Below are 18,788 nucleotides of genomic sequence, written 5' to 3' on the forward strand. Positions count from 1 at the left end.
AAAAGAGAACAGAATCACAACTACCTATCTTTTCCAAGGGAGTATCTGGGTAAGAGAAGGGATTAGGATGTGGCAGGAATGTGTATTTTGTAAAAGCATGATATCCTTTTTATTAATAACAAACAATACTTTCAGTATTTGTCCTGCATTTAGTGTCTTCCACTAAATGTAGAGCTTTCTCCAAACTCAGTAATTCAAGACGTACATGTTTGTGGGACTATATGAAACATCAGTGTTTAGCCAAATCTTATTAAGTGAAATCCACTTAGCCAGGATCACTTTGAAAATTCTACTTTTAGAAACATGAGGAAATTACCTAAAACAAACTCCTATTGATGATTTAGTATTTTATAAAAAGGACATTTTTAGGTCCTTTTTTTCAGCTTAACATATTTTTAGACAATGATTATTGGTATGTTAATAATTGCACAAGAAATTATTTTATCAGAAGAAGACTTAATTATTATTTTACTAAGAAAAGAAGGCATACTAACGTATTTCAAATGTTTCTGGTAATAAGGATGAAAACAAAAGTTTTCTGTTCATCACTGATATAGCCAGAAAATTTAATTAGCTGGTGTACTCCAGTTACTTATTGTATATGGAAAACACCACCTACAAATTAATAACTAGGAATATCAAGTACTGGTGTCAAAACTTGTTTTATATAAATCAGAAAAACCTAGCCCTAAAATGCCCAGATACGAGAGCTAAATAATTTTTTAAATGTCTTTAAGCTTCACGTTGCACTGTGTATATATATACAAGGAGTGAGTCAGTTTCTTTGGGAATGTCACAGGTGTATTTCCAGCAGTCAAACTCATTTGAATTACAGAGGCTGTGAAGAGTAATATATCAACACATGGCTTCCTGTGTCTGGAATCAGAATTTCTGGGCTTCCTCTGCATTCACTGCTTGCCAGCTGCAGGCCCCTGGGCAAATCATTTCATTCAGTGTTCTCTGTGAGATGGGCAGGAAAAGCAGCAAGGTTGTTAAAGTCTGAAGATTCAGAGATAAACATACAACACGCTTTTCACAGGGCCTGGCCCTAGCAGGCACCAGAGAAGTCTTACCTTTCCATTCAGTACTTCATATTATGAAATTCTATATCTTTTTTAAAAAATTGTGGTTAAAATATATATAACATGAAATTGACCATTTTAACCATTTCTAGGCGTTCAATTCTCTGTTCTTTTTATTTAGAGGGAAACTTTGACCAATATGCAAATGTATGCATATTAATACTGTGCAATTTGCTTTAGCCACAAACATTGAAGAAAGAATCAAGACTGTATAAAAACATTCAGTATGAAAAGCCAAAGTTCTCTTCAGCTTTATAATTTAAAAATGAAGGATAGAAAGGCATAACATAGCTTCTTCAAAAGGCTCAGCAGCATTTCAAACACAGAGAATTTACTGAAAACACTCCCTTTTAGTAACTGTAAAAGTAGAACACTGAAATGATAAAGATATAAACTGAAAGGTAAAAGTCTCCCTTGCTCTTTACAAATTCCTTTCCCTTCCTGCCACATTTGCACATCCTCCTAGAAGTGTTTTATGCATCTACAGGCATATAAATCTGTGTGTCCAGCTTTTCAAATGGAATCACACCACAACCACTGTTTTTCATCTAGATATTTTAAGCTTCAAATAATATCTTAAAATATCTTTAAAATAATTCACCTACAAATGTAATTATGTAGGTCTGTCAAAACTTATTTATAAAGTTCCTAACTGATGACATTAGAGTTCTAGTTCTTTCCTTCTTATGGAAAACAAAAACAAAAATACCTAGAATAAGTGCCTTTGTACATAGGTGCATAATTTTGTAAACAATGAAGGTTAATTCCCAGCAAGGAAGACATCGCAAGCCATTTTAAAGATCCGTGAAAAACAAAGACACACATGAAATGAAATTTATTTGGAGCAGATTGTTGTATTGTGGATCTCCAGGGTCCTAACTTGACATTTTGTCTTCTTAGAGATTAAATTAAAGCAGACAGCTTCCTAGAGAAGTGTTTACGACGCTGGAATTCCTTACCGGTTAGACAAGGTACTTAAATTCTCTGAATCTAGTCTTGCCTAAAGTGGCTATTGTGAAAGTCAAATGAGATGTTGAAAGTAAGCATTTTGCACAGTAGCATTTAGCATGAGTAACCTCTCAATAAATAATAATGAAGAGTTAATAATTACCTGGTGATAATGACTATTCTTAAGGAGTGCCAAACCAATGCCTCTCAAATTCCCAATTTTTAAATACTAATGTTAGCAATTTAAATTATCCATTTGTCATTTATGTGGTGTGCATTCCCTCTTACACCTGAATAAATGAAAGTCCCTTAGTCGTGTCTGACTTTGCAACCCCATGGACTATACAGTCTGTGGAATTCTCCAGGCCAGAGTGGGTAGCCATTGCCTTCTCTAGGAGATCTTCCCAATCCAGAAATTGAACCCAGGTCTCCCACATTACAAGTAGATTCTTTAGCAGCTGAGCCACCAGGGAAGCCCAAATGAAGATGTGAAGACTAGTATTAATCCTTCTCTGGAAATATTTTATTCCCAAGTTTCAAATATCTTGTTTTTCTTATTCTTCTTGTTCCCTCATTACCGCACCCCCTACCCCGCGCCAGCCCTCCCCTGCCCCAAAGAACTGCTTCTCAAACAGTGATGTAGTTTTCACAGCCCTGCTTCAGGCCTTTATCTGGTTTGAAACGGGCCCAGCTGCACAGTCAAAAGAAACTTGGTCTAGAGCTGGAAGTAGAGAAGAAAATTATGTCCCTTTTAAGAACAGGTTCACTGAGCACTTAGTAATGAGCAAAGGAATAATTACAAGAATATCTTGGGGCTTGCTGGTGCTGAAGCCCTGGAGAATTGCTTTCTGGGAGGAGGGGACTCACAGGCAAATCCTCCAGCTAGAAACCAGAGCCTTCCGCCAGGTCCTCTGCAGCCTGTGACCCAGCTCTGCCCCTCAGGTGGCCTTTATCTGAAGAGGGAAGTGAGAAGCAGGAGCGTATGGAATACAGTATTTATTTATTTTTTCTGGTGAGGGCGACAGTGACAGCTGGGGCTTGTGGCAGCAGGGGCGGAGCTTCCGGTGTCCGGTGTCAACCTGGACTCGGGTCTCCTGGGTGGTGGAGCTTGTCTGGAGCTGTGTGTGGGCTGCCAGGCCTGGCACTTTGGCTCACCTGCAGCTGCTCTGAATACTGTTCAGTTCCTTTGCTGCTTAGATAGGCTGCTTGAGTTGGGCTATTTATAACCGAGTGCCTAAACCTCCCTCTGTCCCAAGGCGCCAAACTCCTCCCGTTTCCTCACTTCGTTGTTGAGCACCTGGGTCCTGCCCATTACTCAGGCCCCTTGGAGTCCGCTTTGACTTTGGTCTTTCTCTCAGTTTCTCTCCACAGTTGCGTGGTTGGTCTTTCTACATAAACTCTGAGCCCCCATGGTTTACTGTTCACACAGCTACTAGAAAGAATTAGAAAGAATTTTTATTTCTCCTTACCTCGCAATTTTTCAAGTTCTAGATTTTTGGTTATAGTTCTCTGGTTGATGAATGCTGGTTTTAGTTATGTTTCCTCAAAGCCACATTGAAGTCATTCTTCAGGATGTTTGGAATATTCTCCTGCCAACATTTGGCGATTAGATGAGTTTTATATTTTCTGTCCAGCTGCTTTGTGCAAAAAAAAAAAAAAAAAAAAGGGTAGAAGGGTAGTCACTCTGTGCTTCACATATTCACCCTAGTAATGAGCATAATATCTAATGTGTATTTTTTCTTAGAAAAAAATCAGAAGACTTCCCTGGCAGTATAGATGTTAGGATTCTGTGCTTCCAATGCAGGGGCATGGGTTTGATCCCTGGTCAGGGAACTAAGAACCAGCAGTCAAAAGGAAAAAAAAAGAAAGAATCTGCAAGTATCACTTATGCTCTCAAAGGGAAAATGACTCATTGCCTCAAAAGCCTTATTATTCAATATTGTCATCTGAACATGATTTGTGTCTCTAAATGCTTTAGTGGGTAACCTAAGATTATGGGGAAATGGGAAATGTACAAATGTGTTCAACTTCTGGCAAAGGACACTTGTGAGAAGAAGTGCTCCCTTCTTTTAGACTTTTTTCTCATCTGCTGGATGTAGTCAGTGTGGGTGGGGCCATATGGTACCACGGGGTGATGTATTACAGCCTGACCAGGGGACTGTGGGTGCCATACATTGGGCACCTGCCAAGATGTCCCCGATCCACTTCCCTCAGGTCACCTTTCATGTGAGAGAGAAACAGATTTCTTCTCATGTAGGCCACAATCATTTTGGACTTTTCAGTTATATAGTCAAACCTATCTCTAAGTAATGCACACCTGTGATTTGGAAGCTTTTTTAGCACTTAGAAAATACTGTATATATGTTATTTCATATTACTTCTTCAACAATCATATAAAAGACGAGGAACAAGAATTGTTATTTCCATTTTTTAGAAACTTATTTTTTAGGAAGTTAAGTGACCAGTGCAGAATCAAATAACTAGTGAGCAGAGAATCTAGATAAAGGGAAGTTCGATACCTTTGTGCAGCGAATCACATAAGTGCAGATGTGCAGACAGAAATACAGCACACAGAATTGGAGGAAGATAGACCTGGCTTCAAATTTTCTACCTTATCATCTTAGGCAAAGTATCTACCTTTTCTGACCCTTGTTTATTACCTGCAAAGCGTGTAAACAGTACCTCCAGGGATTGAAAATTCCAAATGCAGTGAGATTTGTGAAACTTCTAGTCCAGGGTGCAATATCCAGTAGATGCTTAGTAAACCAAGCTCTTATTGTGGGTAGATGTTTATCGGCCTGAAGATGTTCAGATATGGGAGCAAAGGAATGGAGTGGAGAGACTAGAGAGTCTGCTTCATCTTGAAATCCCAGATATCTGCAAAGAATTTGAAATATTTTTATTTCTTTCTGGTTCAAAAGACCAGATTAGTTAGTGGGCTTGGGGATGATCATGTTTTTATGTCTTCTGTTTCTCCTTACCTCTGTTTGGAGGGAAATGTCACAGGAAGAAATGTCTTTTGCTTTTAAGCTCCTTACAAGTTTCAAGAAGAGGAAAAAGTACCCATTCCCAGCAATTTAAAATTTTCCCTTAAAGAAATAGATATAAGAATTTCTAGAGAAGCATGCTGAATTTTGTTTCTCAACTACTGTTTGATGCACCCTTTATTTGGCATCGGGTGGGTATTGTATTGTATAATGGGATTAAAAGGAGATTTATGAGCTTCTAGAGGGGGCTAGAAGCTCATAAATCTCCTTTAAATCCCATTATACAATTCTAGAGGGGGCTATTGGAGAAGGAAATGGCAACCCACTCCAGTGTTCTTGCCTGGAGAATCCCAGGGACGGAAGAGCCTGGTGGGCTGCCGTCTATGGGGTCACACAGAGTCGGACACGACTGAAGTGACTTAGCTCAGCAGCAGCAGAAGGGGCTAAAACTTATGAGTTTCTAAAGTGGGCATTTTAGTCAGGATCAATGAAGCACTGGCAGCCAATGTGCCAAGTGACTTGAGCATATCAGGTATGATCTGATCCAGATTCTAGTTTAAGTTAGGTCCAATTCGTACTACAATCAGTAGTGGGTCAAAATAATAATGTGTATCAGAATTTGCTGTGAGATGCATAACATTTGTGGACTTATCAGCCACGATAAGTTTTATCTTCTCTTTTTCAGATTCAACTAGATGAGAAAAAAGTCTTTCAAGCCCCTCAGACCTTTATACAAAATTATTCTAATATGCAGGCTTCCCAGGTGGTTCAGTGGTAAAGCATCTGCCTGCCAGTGCAGGAGACACAGATTTGATCCGTGGTCCAAGAAGATCTCCTAGAGAGGGAAATGACAACCCATTCCAGTATTCTTCCTGGGAAATCCCATGTACAGAGGAGTCTAGTGGGCTATAGTCCATGGGGTCACAAAGAGTCAAACATGACTTAGCGACTGAACAACAACATTCTAATATATGCCAAGATTTGCACATGTAGTAAGTTGATGTTTACTTCGCTCCTATTTGGAACAATTGGCTTCATTGAGGCATCACGTCACTTATTTACACCACTCTTAGGCAGTGTTTGTTTGATGAAAAGACTCTGGTAATTCAACTTTATGTCTAAACACTCCTCATGCTATGACACAGCAGCAAAACAGCCCAGAGCAGCAGCTGTTGGAACGACTGCTCTCTTTTCCACTCAGGTTTGACATTTCCAAGGTAGGATTTGGTTACAACTGGCAATACAGAATTATGGGCATATAGATGAGGTGCAGAGACCAGAAAATATTAAGAGATGAAAATAACAAGGCTGTGAGGCAGGCTGTGTTACATTCCCTTATCAGGCTGTGAGAAGTAGCAAAGAATCCTGCTGAGAAATGCCACCTTGCTTCCAGAATAGAAAAGATACCCTCAGACCTGATCCAGTCAGGATACCTCACAGCATAGGCGCCAGTCTGTGTGGTTCCTCTGAAGCAACCAACATCTCAGGCGGGATCGAATTCAACTACAATAACTTTTCTGAGAAAAAACAAAAAAAAAGGAGACACTCTAAGCTTGTGTATACTTATGTATTTATGTGCCATTTGGGGACATTTTGGAAACAAGTCATAAATCTCTTCCCACAGTTTAACTTCAATTTGAGTACTTCCTCAAAGTTCAACATACTGTAATTCATTTCTTACTCTAAAAAGTATTATTTCTTTCTGCATGTATTCCTTCCTCCATTTTTTTCATTTTACAATTTATCACCAAATTTGTTGTCGGTGATCTCAAGAGTTCCCGTTTTGAAGACTTAATGCCTAAGAAAAGATAAATGGTGATAATAATAATACATGTATATATTCTATAGTCACAGAAGCATATAATAATATATGCAAGTATATATTTACTATTGTATAACCTACAAAGGGCTTTTCACACACATTATCTCATTTAATATTAAGTACAACAATAACAATCCAACTCTCCTTTTCTTCCTCCTAGTTACCATGAGCTGGGCAATGTACTGAGATCTCTCCATGCAGTATTTCCAGAGATAAACAGTCAGGGAAGAAAAGCAATGAGAAAATATATTTCGATATATGTAAGGGCCCATGTGTGCTTGCTCAGTCTTTCAGTCATGTCCGACTCTTTGTGACCCCCCTAGACTGCAGCCCACCAGGCTCCTCTGTCCATGGGCTTCTCCAGGTAAGAATATTGGAATACGTTGCCATTTCCTCCTCCAGGGGATCTTCCTGACCCAGGAACTGAACCCACATCTCTTATATCTCCTGCATTGACAAGCAGATTCTTCACTACTGAACTACCTGGGAAGCCCAGGGGATCATGAAGAGTCATTAAATGCTAAACTAGGCATGAGCAGTCCCAGAAGGGATGGGCCCTTTGCTGTTAATTCTACTTATTGTGCAAGTGAGAATCTCTTTGGTCCTGGGTTTGCTCATATGCAAAATTATTAATAGAGTAACATACCTATGCTGACTCCCTCACAGAGTTACTTTGAGAATCAGATGACATGGGAGAAAACATTTTGTGATTTGCCAAATGATGAATAAATATTTCTATTGATTTTTTTCCCCCTGCATTTGACTTCTGCCAGCATTTGTAGTGCCAACTTAAACAAAAGCCTGTCTATTGAAAAATAGAAATGATCAACATTTTTAGAACTAGATGAGCATGGTCTAATAGGCTCTTGGACATTTTACTTTTCTTGTAATCAAAACTTATAGGTATTTGTCTGGCAACTAAGTACCTAAATTACAATCTAATGAGAATTACGCTTAAAGGATGCCATGATCTTATAGGATCTTCTATTGATAAGGGCATTTCTATTTTTCTCAAAGTAACATTTGCAGACAGCTCGCATATAAATCACATGGCATGATTATAAACATTTCTGGTTTCTGCACCCTACTTTTCCTACTGATCAGAAGTTTCAGGGTGGGGCCTAGAAATCTGCCTTTTTTAAAGAAAACACCCCAGTTGAGACAAGCCTGCTAATCCAAGAACCCAGAATATATTGGCTAAAGTTTGCAAGTTGTAAGAGGACATTTGTTCCACATTTCTTTCCAGCTGTAACAAGATTTCTCTATCAACATTTTATTAAAAACAGATAATGTGTGTGTATATGAAATAAAAGCAGCACCACATCAGTGCAAAATTTGACATCACTTTCTTGAAAGCCCTTTGAAGTAATGTTTTCTCAGCTTTCTTTCGTTGGATGGTGCATTCAGAAGGAACTTTGGAAAGAGTTTTCTCTTCCAATATTATTTCTGGCCTCTATTCAAGAAATAAACAATCTCATAAGCTGTTACTGATAACCAATCAGTAACTCTCCATATGAGGAAGAGGCCTCCATTCATTTCAAGCAAGAATATTAAAAGTCTCAAAATGTTAGCTATCTATACTGTGTGCTAAAATTAAAAAGTGGGGATTTTGCTTTTGATGTTCAGTGAGTGTGAAATAATGTAATGTTGTTTCGGAAGCTATAGGCATATCATCAGTCAGCTTTATGGTACATAAAACTGACAGAGATTGATTGGTATTTAGTCCACACACATTTATTGAGCAAGCACTATGTGCCCAGCACTGGTGCAGATCTAAAGATGAGGAGTAAATACAGCGAAAAGGTTCTGTAGCACTTAACCCTTTAACAGGGGAGGCAGAAAAATAAAATGAAAAAGCTAATATTTAGCAGTTCTAACATCACATTTGAAGGGCACATTCGAAGATGATAAGAGCAGTAGAAAATGCTTTACTCTGCAACAACTATGCTGAATTTTAAAATTCTGAGAAGCGTGAAACTAGAAAACAAGCTACTCCATCACACACATCGATGGTTCCTTTATGGTATAGTCAATACATATAGTTCTAATTGATCTTTTTTACCCTGAGGCACAATCCAGTCTGCTTGTCATTCCTGACCTTCTTTCACAACTGTACCCTGTGTAATGATGCTCAGAAAAGCAGCCACTAGGGATATTTGTTTTCTGTTCCCTTTTAGCACTTCTAACTCAGGCAACCAAACCAGTTTGAACCAGTTAGAGAATTAGAGCCATTCCCTGGATTCAACCCAGAGTCTATGGCTATCCAGTTAGCTTCAAGACTGCAAACTAACACCCAAGTGTACCAGCCAAAACATCTTTTTTTTCTCTTTGCTGTGTTATCCATACTTAGAATTGTAAAATGACCCTATCTGAAAACTTTGCTGAAGAAATTTCTTTTAAAGAATATGCAATTGATTTGTGTCTATGAAGTTTCCTGTATTGTACGCAGATTCTTTACCATCTGAGCCACCAAGGAAGCTCCCATGTTATTTTAGGGGAGAAAATAAGCCCACTAAACAAAAAACACCAGCAGCCTCTCCTTTTTTTTGGTACAAACTTGACATTTCAGACCAAAGTGGGGAGGCACGTTTTTCAGAGATATATGGGCAACAGAGAGATGTTGCTATTGTGGTCTGAATTAGTTTGATAGGTGTGTTTGGTTTGGATTTAAGTTTTCATTTTTGTCATTCTGCTTATAGGAAAATGTTCTCTAGGAGAAAATACACGTGAAGGTTAAATCTCACGTGGATTAACTAATTACTTGCAAATTGCAGCCTTCAGCAATTTTTAATAAAAGAACACCATCCGCTTCATGCTAAACTGTAAAAATGGATTTCATTTTCATAATATTAATGTTATTCTATGGAACAGTGCTATTAGAAGAAATCCCAGAAGCAAACAGGGTACAAATTATAGAGCAGCTATGTAGAGATGGCTTCTAATCATAATTGAACATGAACAAGAACAAATAAATCAAGGAAGAAACTCCTCCACTTCTGCTGACCTAGATATGCCAGTTTTAAAGCCAGATAAATATCAAGCAACCTGCAAGCGAAGTTACATAGCAGCTGAGACAGTGACAGTCAAGCCCATCATGACTGGGGACACTCGGATACAGCAGAAGCACAGGAACTTGATTTTGAAATCAGATTGCATACTTGGAACTACCACTGTTCCCGACTTAAGCTCCTTGGCAGAGATGCTAGCTGAATGTGCACATCGCCGAAAAACATTGCCCAGACGGACGGCGGCAAATACACTCTGGGCAAGCAACTCACCTCCCAGCTGCAGCCACAGAGCTGTGTCTGGTAAGGGCATCTCATAGGGACGGTGCCAAGGCAGGCAGGCATGACTGTAGGAGAGAGAAAGGGCTGGAGTTTTGGGAGTTTGTCCTCTCGTGTGTGTTTTTAAATATCAACATGGATTTTGGAGAGCTGATGGGACTTGGCTTTTCAGTTGAGACCTCATTACGAGGAAATGATGTGTTTGCAGTAAATGTCATCCTTAGCTAGTGACCCTCAAAAGCTGAACTGGGGTCAGGTCCCATGTGCTGCTTCTCTCTATACCCATCCTTTGTCGGAGGCTGCTTTGCCAAACACTTCACCTTCCAGTACTGCTGTTAGGGACAACAGGGACCTTCACCTTGAAGAGAGAATAGCTAGCTGATGGAAAGGGGTCAGCTCGGAGGGCAGCTGGGGTGCTCTGAGCTGCTTTGGAGCTGTGGCCATGGCCTAAAATCTGCATCATTTAGGTGTAGAGCAGAGGAGACTGCTTTAAACTATACACACTGTTTTCTTGTTGCAACATTACCTGAGTCCAAAAAAAAAAAAAAAACAAAACCAGCACTATTCATCAACACTTAGTTTCAAGGTGAGTAATAAGACAGTGGTATGGACCTGTGGCAATTTTAAGTATGTGATTTTTATTTAACCCACAAGCAGAATACCCAAGAACTATGGGATCAGGACAGTTGGCATGCTTTTCTGAAATATATTTTCCAAACATGAATTTACTAGTCTTCCGTTAAACAAGGGGTCTTACTCTGGCTGAAATGCTAAGTGTGTATTACCCTGAAAGAAATCGGTTATAGTTATCTTTTCCTGAGTCTCATTAAAAAAAAAAAAGTTTTCCATTATTTTAAGAGAAAACCTAGGAAATACTAAGTTGTTTCTCATCAATCCAAGGCTTTTTTTTTTTCAAATGTACTTTTGCATCTCAGTTTTGGGAGGGATGCAAGTGTTCACTGTTCATTGCCCTGGGGGCTTGGCCCTTAGATGTTTTTATCCCATCATCCAGACAGTTCAAATCAGGAGTGAGGTGCATTCGAGCTGGGCTTCTACTCTGCCAAGAGGATTATCCCTTAATGACCGGTCAGCATTTTCATCCCAGTGAGTTTGACCTTTGAGAAGCAGAGGTTGCTTTGAATTTACACAAAGTAACTTTGGGGACAAATAAAACCGGAGTTTGGGGTGTCATCATTGTCCCCCTCATCGCCTGCTGTTCCTAGCTTTTGTTTCCTCATGTGGACATTGCAAATACAGAGACTCTTCAAAGAGGCGTTTAGTTCCGAAAACATTTGAAGTTAGGGCAACGTTTGCATAATTCTATTAAAAGGCTTATACCTCAGCTTTGAAAAATATTTGAGAAAACATGATTTAGGGGAAAGAAAATCTTATCTTTTGGCCCAGAAGGTGCATCAGGGAACTAAGCTTGTTAATGTTAGGAGTGCATGGTAAGCACCAAAAACTAAAAAAAGAGAGAGCCTGGAAGGGTTTCTTTGATCCTTCTGCAAGCCCCCAGTCATCTGAAGCTTAAGAAAGAGATGGGTTTCCTGTTTCTTTCGTACTGTCACAAACTTAGAAGCTGGAGTCACATTATGGTGATGGGGGACACCGGTGCGTTTCTGTAGATTTTAAAATACAATGCATTGGTTCTTTTCAACTGAGGATGTTTCATTTTGGTGTAATTACAGACAGGAGGAGATCTTCCACAGACCAAATTCCAGACTCTGTCATCATGCCTGTTTCGATCATATGGTGTGGCCCATCATTCATAGGTTGACAGCCAGCCTGGCAGACAATTTTCATATTCAGCTCCTAAAAAAGGAACCAAACATCTTCAACAATGTAAATATTACAACACCAATTGCAATTAGCACCTCTCTTAATGTAGCACATGTCTCCACTAAACTACTTGCTACTCCAGGACCTAAAAGCTGGGTGTCTAGATGGTGGCTCGCTGTCAGGAAAGGTGACTGTAGACGAAACCTGAGAGTGGACCACATCATCAGAAGCCACTGTTCTAGAATCTTCTAGAGCCATATGCCTACCCTGCTCTTTCAGGACTCATGTCTCATGCAGAATATGCTAAGGTCTGGGTTCTTACCCTGATATATGTTTTCATTTTTATTCCATATTCACCTGAATTTTTTCCAGAACCAGAATAAGGCTTTTAGATCTCCTAAACTATTAAACACATAAAAATACAATTTTATTTTTTAAAGAACATAAAATGTATAAGTCTAGCAGAACAACTTGTCTTTTCTAGGTGCTTTTTTGATGATAAAATTCTGAATGCATTCATTAAAGTCAAAAATTTCTGACATTTATTTATGCTTATAGGGTAAAAGTGGAGAGAAGGCAATGGCACCCCACTCCAGTACTCTTGCCTGGAAAATCCCATGGACGGAGGAGCCTGGTAGGCTGCAGTCCATGGGGTCACGAAGAGTCGGACATGACTGAGAGACTTCACTTTCACTTTTCACCTTCATGCATTGGAGAAGGAAAATGGCAACCCACTCCAGTGTTCTTGCCTGGAGAATCCCAGGGATGGGGGGGCCTGGTGGGCTGCCATCTATGGGGTTGCACAGAATCGGACATGACCGAAGCGACTTAGCAGCAGCAGCATAGGGTAAAAGACACTTACTCCTTGGAAGGAAAGTTATGATCAACCTAGACAGCATATTAAAAAGCAGAGACGTTACTTTGCCAACAAAGGTCTATCTAGTCAAGATTATGGTTTTTCCAGTAGTCATGTATGGGTGTGAGAGTTGGACTGTAAAGAAAGCTGAGTGCCGAAGAATTGATGCTTTTGAACTGTGGTGTTGGATAAGATTCTCAAGAGTCCCTTGGACAGAAAGGAGATCCAATCAGTCCATCCTAAAGGAAATCAGTCCTGGGTATTCATTGGAAGGACTGATATTGAGGCTGTAACTCCAATACTTTGGCCACCTGATGCAAACAACTGATTCATCTGACTCATCACTGGGAGTTGGTGATGGACAGGGAGGCCTGGTGTGCTGCAGTTCATGGGGTTGCAAAGAGTCAGACATGACTGAGCGACTAAACTGTCTGATAGGGTAAAATCCACAGTGACTGCTGGGCTAGAGCCTACTCACTGGCCACGGTCTCCCACAATCTTTTCTGCCCACCAGCATAGCATGATGACTCATAATTGCTTTTCAGTAGTGAAGATTTTGTGCTCAGTTGCTTCAGTCATGTCTGACTCTATGTGACTCTATGGACTGTAGCCCACCAGGCCCCCTTGTCTATGGGATTCTCCAGGGAAAATCTCTGGAATGGGTTGCCATTCCCTCCTCCAGGGGATCTTCCCAACCCAGGGATCAAATCTGTGTCTCATATGTCTTCTCCATTGGCAGGCAGGTTCTTTACCACTAGTGCCACCTGTCTAGGAACACCATTAAAGATTTTGCTGGGTCCTTATTACATTTCTAATGGAAAGCCTTTTCCAGATAGTTTTGTGATCCTCTCCTTTTGATTTGACCCTAGAAGGCAATGGCACCCCAATCCAGTACTCCTGCCTGGAAAATCCCATGGATGGAGGAGCCTGGTAGGCTGCAGTCCATGGGGTCGCGAAGAGTCGCACACGACTGAGCGACTTCACTTTCACTTTTCCCTTTCATGCACTGGAGAAGGAAATGGCAACCCACTCCAGTGTTCTTGCCTGGAGAATCCCAGGGACGGGGGAGCCTGGTGGGCTGCCGTCTATGGGGTCGCACAGAGTCGGACACAACTGACGCGACTTAGCAGCAGCAGCAGCAGTAGATTATACTCCCCTTTCCTGACAAGTTATCTCCCTTACCATGTTTTCCACCCATCTTGCTATCTGACTCCAAATTTCATGAAATCAGTCTTGAATTTCTTGAGATAAATAACGTTTATGATAGTTTTAACATAATTTTTAAAAAGCAAGTTAAGTGTAACTAGTAAATGCTTGGGAAATTAGACACATCTGGCTATCCACACATAAATGCGTGTGTAGTGCTTTGTTACATATGTAACAAGATTTATTTGTTGAAGATGTTTTGAATAGAAATGGAACTCTGTTGAGTAGAGTTGCCTTTTAGGATTGAGGCCTGAAAATTGTGTCCCAATTATGTAATACACAGGCAAAATTATGTTTCTTTACCTGACATGGGGCAAAAATCTGTAATGTTCAGCCAAAAATCGCCACCTGAGGACACAGAGAACAAAGAAACAAAAAGCCCTAATCAGATTAGAGTTTAATGAACCAGTCTCAGGACAGTTGTGAACTCGCAACTGCCAAGCCATTCCAATGAATAAACAGCAGAATAAAACTTGGAGAACAAAAACTCTTCTTAATTATTTGCATTCTTTGGGTAGCTGTAATTATAATTATAGGCAATTTTTCATTGCCTGTTACAATTTGTGCCCATGGTGGTGTATTTTTCAGTTGCGGTTGGTTGTCTGTTGCAAGATAGTTATGAGGATCATTAAGATGGGCATAATGTCTTTCTGAAATATGTAAAGGATAATAGAGATGGATGTTTCAATTTAAGTAGAATTTGTAAATGAATGACAGTTCCAGGTTAGTTTTTATATAATTTAGTAAACTATTGCTAGACTTAAAATACACCACACACATTATAAATTACATACTTAGAATTAAAATGTTAGAAGTTCTCATAGCTAATGAGAATGCATATAATTGCTCCTTTTTTCCTGAATATTGGATTTTTTAAAAAACAATATTTATTTATTTCTGGCTGTGCAGGTGGCTGTTGCTGCACAGGCTTTCCTCTAGTTGCATCGAGTAGAGGCCACTCTGCACTGAGGTGCGCAGGCCTCCCATTATGGTGGCCCCTCGGGGCAAGGAGCATGGGCTTAGGGCTCGTGGACTTCAGTAGCTGTGGCTCCCAGGCACCGTTGTTTTGGCACACAGGCCCAGATGCTCTGAGGCACACGGGATCCTCTCAGACCCAGGATGGAAACCCCATCCTCTGCACTGGCAGGCGGACTTTCTATAACTGAGCCACCAGTGCGTGCTTGGTAAGTCACTTCGGCCGTGTCCTACTCTGTGGACCATAGCCCTCTAGGCTCCTTTGTCCATGGGAGCCACCTGAAAAGGCCCTAAACATGGATTTTTAAAATAACGTTTCTTTTCCTGATGACTAAAATAATGTGTTTATTTTTAAAGAGATGGAAAATACACAAAAGGTCAGTAAAAATTACCCATAATCCCATAACCCGGTGATATCTATTCTGTTGACTAGGAGTGAGTATTAACTCTGTTAACTAGGGACAGGTACCCTTTAGCCTTTTTTTTCTACACATTTTTATTCTACAAAGTTGGTAACATAATATAACATGTAATTTTTTATTGAAATACAGTTGATGTATAATATTATATGTTATACATGTGCAATATAGTGATTCACAATTTTAAAAGTTATGCTTCATTTACAGTTATTATAAAATATTGACTCTGTACCCCTGTTGTACAATATATCCTTGTAGCTTATTTTCTACCTAATAGTTTGCACCTCTTAATACTCTACCCCTATATTGCCCCTCCCCATCTCTCCCTCCCCACTGGTGATCAATCACTAGTTCGTTCTCTATGAGTCTGCTTCTTCTTTGATGTATTCACTAGTTGATTCTATTTTTGTTTCCACATATAAGTGATGTCATATAGTGTTTGTCTTTCTCCTTCTGACTTATTTCACTTAGCATAATGCCCTGCAAGTCCATCTTTATTGCTGCAAATGGCAAAATTTCATTCTTTTAAAAATTTAAATATATATATATGTGTATGTATGTATGTATGGGCTTCCCTGGTGGCTCAGATGGTAAAGAATCCACCTGCAGTGTGGGAGATCTGGGTTTGATCCCTGAGTTGGGAAGATCCCCTGGAGAAGGAAATGGCAACCAACTCCAATTTCTTGCCTGGAGAATCCCATGGATAGAGGAGCATGGTGGGCTACTGTCCATGGGTTCCCAAAGAGTTGGACACAACTGAGCAATTAATGCAATGCAATGTGTATATATATATATATATATATATATATACACACACACACATATATATACAATTTTTCTACCAACTTCTGTTCTTTTACATCACATTTTTTTAATAGCTGCATAGTATTTTTTCATATGTTTAGTATGAAAATGACTCAGACCTGGCAAGAGTTACAAGGGGAATTTACAACTTCAGGCCATAGCTGCCAGGTTGATGAGTGGGGCTACAGCCTCTTATTTAATTTGAAGCTATTATTTTCTTTGATTTGCTTGAAATACTTTTAGGTGGTCAAGCCTCCTTCTATTTGTTCTGTTCCAAATGTGAGGCCATACCATTGCCTGTTATTTTATATCTGCCTATTGTATGCATTTTAATTTCCTACCTGAGTTTGTCACCTTTGAAAGTGAAGTTGCTCAGTTGTGTCCGACTCTTTGTGACCCCATAGACTGTAGCCTACCAGGCTCCTCTATCCATGGGATTTTCCAGACAATAGTACTGGAGTGGATTGTCATTTCCTTCTCCAAGGGATCTTCCCAACCCAAGGCTTGAACCCGGGTCTCCCACATTGTAGACAGATGCTTTACCGTCTGAGCCACCTACAGGATATATAAGAGTTAAGGAAAATGTTAAAGGGACTAAAGATGATTGAAAATTATTTTTTCTGAAATGCCAGTCAAGTTTAAGTGGGAACTACATTTTTTTCACTGTCAAGCACAACTGTTTCATCTCATGTAACTAGCATGACTTTCCCTCTGTGGTGCCCAGTGGATGCTGCTGGTGTGCTATTTGGAGGGGAAAGAAACAAGACATTAGGCAGATGGATCATGATAGCTTGAGTTCAGTTCTCTTGGCAGCAACTTTACCCAGGAGTTGCACTTTCTGTTTAGTCCTGGGTAGAATCGGCTATGCTATGGTAGCAAATCAACCCTGAAATCTATGTGGTACAGCAAAAAAAAAAAAAAAAAAAACAACCCCAAAACACTTATTTACTGCTCCCATATAGACTGATGGAGACTGGCAGAGACTCCCCTTCATCCATGACTCAGCCATCTTGTGAGGATGCCATCTCACTATGTGACTTCCAAGTTTGCTGCTATAGAGGAGGAGAGGCATGTAAGCTCACACCAGCCTTTAAGAGAATAATCCCAGAAATTATATGTGTCTCTACTGCTCCCAATCCCTTGGGTAAAATTAGTAACATAATAGAGGGGTGGAGAGCTGGGAGCTGTTTGGAGTGCATGGATATTTGATGAGTGTTGTCTCCGCCACCGTTCTTGTATCAAGCCATGGAAGCCAAATTGAGATCTTCTCAGTGAATGAGGACAGGGAATGAAAAGAATTATTGGGATCAGAGAATCTGGAGTAACCAGTAAGACCATTAAGACCTGTGAATCAGAACAATCTGAAGAACAGTAATGGTCAGAGTGGGAACAAACTGGTCAAGACAGCTACTGGATGGCTGTAACCAGATAGAGTGAGACCAGAGAGAAGACAGGACCCACAAAGCCATGACCGTATGCCTCTGACTTGGAGTCTTTAGAAATGTCATTTACAAACCTGGTCACTCTGATTCAGAAAGCTTTACAAAGAACTTCAGAAAGTGTGGAGTTCCGGCTCCACCTGAGATCTACTGAATGAAAATCTCGTAAAGAATAGCCTACACGCATCACATTTTAAAAACTATTTCTGATTTATTCTGATAATAATAATGGCTAGTGGCTTGGTGGTAAAGAATCCACCTGACAATGCAGGAGACATCGGTTTGATCCCTGGGTCAGAAAGATCCCCTGGAGAAGGAAGTGGCAACTCACTCCAGTATTCTTGCCTGGAGAATTCCCTGGACCAAGGAGCCTGGAAGGCTGCAGTCCAGGCAAAAGAGTTGGACACAACTTAGTGACTAAACAACAATGACATTATCAGAATAATAATTATTATTTGAAAAGTTACTGCTTAGAACAGAAGGAGGTAGAAGATGTCCTTGAGAAGAGTTGCCAATGAGGGAGCAAACGTTAGAAAAGTGGTGGGAAGAGCCACAACTCTTCCCAGGTTAAGGCATCCCAGGTTATGGTTCTATTGTTGGGTGATTGTTAGCATCACAAAGCAGAGTAAATTCAGCTCTGAGTCATGAGTAGAACCACTTCAACCAGCTACCTGATCAGATACTTAGTGTGTAGATGGAGATCACACTTCATGGTCCTGCCATGTTAAATGGTCTGACTTGGCTAGTCACTGCTTCTTGGTCAAGAATTTACCATCTGAGCCACCAGGGAAGCCCCCAGTAGGTAGCACAGCACTGTTCAATATGCAGAGGTGTCTGGAAAATCCAATGCAGATAAATCTCCAGTTCTACACAGAGCACTAGAAGAAAATCTTATTTTTTGCCTAATGGCTGGAGTTTTTACTAATAATACCTGGTTTTGCATATGGCTTTCTCTAGATATATCAAAATACAGCAAGACCACAACCTGGGGTAAGTACCAAAGAAATAGTAGATAAATATTGTTTGCAAAATGAAGAGTGGAGGTCAGAGCTTGGGGTGATGTCAATTAATGTATGTCCAAATATAATTTCACACAAATGCAGTAAATTGGAGTTCTGAAATGGGAAGCAAAACAAGGACCAGGCAGAGATGTATGAGTTAGCTGGTGTCATGAACTCAAGGAAGAA

At 40.1% G+C, this 18,788-nt stretch overlaps 2 long non-coding RNA genes across 4 annotated transcripts in view; one reads left to right on the plus strand and one right to left on the minus strand.

Moving 5' to 3' along the window:
- Positions 1-481: 481 nt before the first annotated feature.
- Positions 482-18,788, minus strand: part of LOC132346123 (uncharacterized) — a 49,981-nt gene continuing 31,674 nt past the window's right edge. The window contains exons 2-4 of one of the 2 annotated variants that reach the window (XR_009495855.1): positions 4,691-4,907; positions 3,500-3,664; positions 482-960 (exon numbers count right to left, since the gene is read on the minus strand). This is a non-coding gene — a long non-coding RNA (uncharacterized lncRNA). Of the gene's footprint in view, positions 961-3,499; positions 3,668-4,690; positions 4,908-18,788 lie in introns of both variants that reach the window. The other variant, XR_009495854.1, reaches the window with a different exon arrangement.
- LOC100295884 (uncharacterized) overlaps positions 18,252-18,788 on the plus strand; it is a 50,911-nt gene continuing 50,374 nt past the window's right edge. The window contains exon 1 of one of the 2 annotated variants that reach the window (XR_001501048.3): positions 18,252-18,591. This is a non-coding gene — a long non-coding RNA (uncharacterized lncRNA). The remainder of the gene's footprint in view (positions 18,592-18,788) is intronic. The other variant, XR_009495853.1, reaches the window with a different exon arrangement.

Source organism: Bos taurus, chromosome 9 (genome assembly GCF_002263795.3).
Source record: "Bos taurus isolate L1 Dominette 01449 registration number 42190680 breed Hereford chromosome 9, ARS-UCD2.0, whole genome shotgun sequence".
Lineage (NCBI taxonomy): Eukaryota > Metazoa > Chordata > Mammalia > Artiodactyla > Bovidae > Bos > Bos taurus.